The sequence below is a fragment of the Rhincodon typus genome, chromosome 37, assembly GCF_021869965.1.
Source record: "Rhincodon typus isolate 14 chromosome 37, sRhiTyp1.1, whole genome shotgun sequence".
Classification (NCBI taxonomy): Eukaryota; Metazoa; Chordata; class Chondrichthyes; order Orectolobiformes; family Rhincodontidae; genus Rhincodon; species Rhincodon typus.
The window spans coordinates 8,618,437-8,623,781 of NC_063368.1; positions in this window are offsets into that span (position 1 = coordinate 8,618,437).

The window sequence follows — 5,345 nt, forward strand, 5'->3', positions numbered from 1 at the left end:
AGGTTCAAGAACAGCTTCTTCCCTACAGTCATGAGCCTACTGTTTGGACCTCTCAAATTTTAAATTGAATGTTGATCTCGCTCTCTCTATGCATCTTCTCTGCAGCTGTAACATTGTATTCCTCGCTCTGTTCCACTACCCTAATGCACTTTTCTGGTGTGATCTGCCTGTACTGTACGCAAAACAAGACTTTTCCCTGTACCTAGGTACATGTGACAATAATAAATCAAACAACAGCTGTGCCACCCCCTTCTGTCTCCTGTAGTACCTCCCTCTCTCTCATTCCAGGAGGAAAACAGCCCTCAGTGAGGCAGAGAGAGTCAAAATGGAGGGTGGGCTGCCTGACATACAGCTTCTCACCCCAACATGCAGAGAGTCCTGACTCCGACTGCCCTGACTGGTAACCCCCTCGGTGGCACAGTGGTTAGCACCTCTGCCTTACATTGCCAGGGACCCTGGTTCAATTCCAGCCTCAGGTGAATATCTGTACAGAGTCTGTACATCCCCCTTGTGGTTTCCAAGATGAGGCGCTGCAAGGCAGGGAGCATTTGAGCTAGGCTTGGAGCGAGTGAGTGCTAAGTGAATATGTGAGCATCCCTGAGGTGCAGCCTGGTCCACCCTGCAAGCTGTGTGGCTTCTCCCTGTGCGCTAAGCTGGCGCACCCTGTGATACAAGCCTGTGCTTCCAGAGATCACTGCCAGTCAAAGTTACAAGAGTGTGGTGTAGGGCTTAGCAGATGCCAATGTCTGTGGAGGAGAGGGGTGCTCGGCTGGTGCCCATGGATGGGGTCCTGGTTCGCTTGTTGGCAACACTCAGGTCGTTCAGAGTAAGTGGTGAGCTCGAAAACAAAGTTGCTGGAAAAGCTCAACAGGTCTGGCAGCATCTGCGGAGGAGAAAACAGAGTTAACATTTCGGGTCCGTTGACCCTTCCTCAGAACTCAGGTCTTCCCAATAGCTGGGCTGCTCATCACGCATGAGGGGCATGCACTGGTTTCCTTGTCGTTTAATGGGTTTATTAAAACGGCCAAGTTGTGCGTTGATCCCCATCAATTGGCATCCCACCATTGCGTAAGGAAAATCTCGCCATGCCACTTATAAAAAGCATCAGAAGTTGGAGCAAGATGCTGCCATAGGATCATAGAGATGTGCAGCACAGAAACACACCCTTTGGTCCAACTCGTTCATGCCAACCAGATATCCTAAATTAATCTAGTTCCATTTGCCTGCCTTAAACCTAAGCCCTCTAGTTTTGCACTCCCCCACCCCGGGGAAAAGACCCTGGCTATTTACCCTATCCATGCCCCTCTTGATTTTATAAACCTCTATAAGGTCACCCCTCAGCCTCGAACATTCCAGCCTCATTCAGCCTCTCCCTATAGCTCAAATCCTCTGAAACTGGCAACATCCTTGTAAATCTTTTCTGCACCCTTTCGAGTTTAAAACATCCTTCCTAAGGCAGGGAGACGCAACATCAAGGTGGGCCCCACCAGGCTTCCCATCCCATTCGGCCACACTTCTCACCATATCTCACAATGCCCCATTAGATTCCAGCCCTGTCAGACCATGATTGTCTTTGAAAACCCTGGGAGAAGGAAATCTGCCATTGTTGCCTCATCAGACTTACACGTGACTCCAGACCCACAGCAATGGGCAGGCCAGCCAATTACGGATGGGCAATACATGCCAGCCATGCCACTGAAACCTAAATCCTACAGCAGAGCGAATAAACTTCACAGATGTGCGCATCATAAATTCTAATACACATCTCCTGAATTTGTGTGTGTGTGTGTGTGTGTGTGTGTGTGTGTGTGTGTCTGTGTATGTGTGTGTGTGTGTGAGTGCGTGTGTGTATACATGTGTATACGTGTGTGCTCATGTGTATTTGTGTGTGTGTATGTATGCATGTACATGCGTATGTGTGTAAGTGTGTGTATGTATGCATATGTGTATATGTGTGCATTCATGTGAGTGTATGTGTGTGAATTTATGTGTGCATGTGCGTACTTGTGTATGTGTGCATGTGTGTGCATGTGTACGTGCGCGTGTGTATACAACTGTTTGTGTGTATGTGTATGTATGTGTGCGTGTGTACATGTGTGTGTGTGTACTTCTGTTTTGTCCTGAAACAGTTTCCATTTCCTTCATGAACTAAAGTTAGAGTCTGATTTCCCTGAAGTCACAGCATGGAATCCAAAGTTGTAACCTTCCCTTCCTGGTTTCTCTTTTAATCGGGGACTGTCCCAAAGATTCAGACTTTGAAACTAAAGTAGCTCAGACACAGCTCACACACAGACACAGGCACACACACAGGTGCACACACATACACAGACACTCACACACACACAGGCACACATGCACAGATACATACACACACACACAGACACACGCACATACGCACACACACACACACACAGACACACGCATATACGCACACACACACACAGACACATGCACATACGCACACAGACACACAGACATGCACACACACACACAGACACACACACACAGACACAAGACACACATGCACACACTTGCCCTCTTGGTTTCTCAGACTGTGGGTTTATTTACAATAGAATTTCAAACTGGCCATCTGCCCCACAGGGCTGTTCTACCGTACTATCAGGTATCACTCATCTTTACATTATCTCCTTCTGCCCACCTTGGTTTTTTTGTTAATGCTTATTCTAGAACCTTGACATAAATCTATTAATCTCAGTTTTGAAATTGACTCCCAAGTAAGGTAAGCTGCAAATATCCTTCTCATGCTCCTCCATCCACCCCTTCAATCAAGCAGAGCCTCAGGCATTTTGAGAGATGGATGGTTGTCTGGCATCTCCAATAGAGAATACAGAATGCTCCTTGGCAGCCTTGCCCCCAGATTGGGAGGTGGCTGGGAACTCCGACACAGGATAGCCCGCATCTGTTGCTTAACTCAAACAGGCAAGCAGAGCCTCTGTGATGTCTAGGTTGGCTCAGTGGTTACCACTGCTACCTCACAGTGCCAGGGACCTGTGTGTGTGTGTGTGTACGGGTTTCCCCCCATAGTCAGGGTGGATTGGCCATGCTAAATTGTCCCATAGTGTCCAGGGATGAGCAGGCTGGAAGGGTAGCCGTGGGGAATACAGGGATACAGGAGGGGTGTGGGTCTGGGTGGGATACTCTTTAGAGAGTTGGTGTCAACTTGTTGGGCCGAATGGCCTGTTTCCACACTGTCAGGATTCTCCTAACCAAGGGATAGCTCATTTATCTGCCACAATCAGACACTTAAACTGTCCCCCCCGCCCCACCCTCTTTGGGATTCTAGAAATTGTCTGGAAAATACCAATCACCTTAGAATCCCTACAAAAACAAAGTTGCTGGAAAAGCTCAACAGGTCTGGCAGCATCTGTGAAGGAGAAAACAGAGTTATCGTTTCGGGTCTGGGTGACCCTTCCTCAGAACCTTTCGGTTTTTATTTAGAATCCCTACAGTTTGGAAAGAGGCCACAGAGCCGAATGAGTCGACCGTGACCCTCCAAAAAGCATCCCACCCAGACCCAACCCTCCTATCCCTGTAACTCCATGGCCAATCCGCCCTAATCTGCACATCTTTGGACTGTGGGAGGAAACCGGAGCACCCGGAGGAAACCCACGCAGACACGGGGAGAATGTGCAAACTCCACACAGACAGTCGCCCGCAACCTCCCCTCCTACCCCAAAGCTCCCTGGTGCTGTGAGGCAGCAGCGCTACCCCTACTTTCTTCCAACAGGCCTGAAAAATCCCAGTGCGTCGTCTCCAAAAGGCACCAATTGTGGCTCTCTCTCCCCTCCGCCAACACTCCCACACCACCCCCCACCCCAGCAGCATACAATCTCGCCTCTAGGATCACACGGTACAGGGGCAGGGTGGAGTACACAGGTCGATGGCACATTATTCTGCGTCTGCCCATCTACATTAGCAGCACTGCAGCTAAAAATACACCTCGGCAACGCTGTGTAATCGTGGCACTCAGATAAACAGCCTCAACCTTGTCTGACTTTCCTCCAAGCTACACGTAGGCAATTTCTTTGGTCAAATACTGATTAATTGAACAGTCTCCTCATTAGCAGGAGGAGCCTGCAGTCAAATGTTCAACCAACACCAGATACAAAGATCGACTCTAGCTGTGGCGTTGTTCAATGCTCGGGTGTTGGAACCCACACCCAGCTCACTCCCAGCTCTGTCCAAGCTCTGTCCAAGCTTTATCCCAGCTCTAACCTAGCTCGTTCCCAGCTCACTCCCAGCTCTGTCCAAGCTCTGTCCAAGCTCTAACCCAGCTCATTCCCAGCTCACTCCCAGCTCTGTCCAAGCTCACTCCGAGCCCTATCCCAACTCTAACCCAGCTCAATCTCAGCTCACTCCCAGCTCGATCTCTGCTTATTCCCAGCTCTACCCACGCTCACTCCCAGCTCATTCCTAGCTGTGTCCAAACTCATGCTGAGCTCTATCCCAGCTCTACCCCGCTCATTCCCAGCTCATTCCCAGCTCTGTCCCAGCTCGATCCGAACTCACTCCCAGCTCGATCCCAGCTCACTCCCAGCTCTGCCCCAGGTCGATGCCAGCTTAATAACTGCATTCAGAGCTGCCACAGTACAGGGAGGATGTTTTCATTTGTGGGTGAGGCCAGGACGAGGATCATCAATACAAGCTTTCTCACTATTTCCATAGAAACGATGACAAATGCTTTGAGGCTGCGTTTCTCTATCGCAAGGTCCATCATTATTCTCCCACTAAGCAGCTCACAGCTGGGTCGCTTCCTGGGTCAGCCACATTAAACTGTTCATGCTTTAAACCCTTAGCAAGGTCAGACTCAAAATAGATTTCAGTGTTAATTTGGTTTTCCTTCCTGGAGCTGGGTTCCACAAAGGTCGAGAGGGGCAATTCGAGAGCAGGAGGGTGGGGCCCCGATGACGCAGCTATGACGAGACAGATAGCAGTTCAATGAGACAGGAGGATCAATGTGAACAGGATGTGTGTCAAAACCAAGTTGAACTCTGCAACAGAGTCTAAACAATCCCTTAGAGCGGCACAGATGAGCTAAGGACTTAGATCTGTTTTGGGTAAATTGAGCCTAAGTTTTTTTTTAAATCACAGGATTCTAGAATGACCAAGCCAGCATTTATTGCTCATCCCTAATTGCCCAGACCGCAGTTTAAGTGTCTACCACACAGTGTGGAGCTGGAGGAACACAGCAGGCCAGGCAGCAGAGGAGCAGGAAAGTCATCGTTTCGGGTCGGGACCCTTCTTCAGAAATGGGGAGGGGGAAGGGAGCTGGGAAATAAATAGAGCAGGAAGGGTTGGGGCTGGGGAAGGTAGGTGGGATGTTG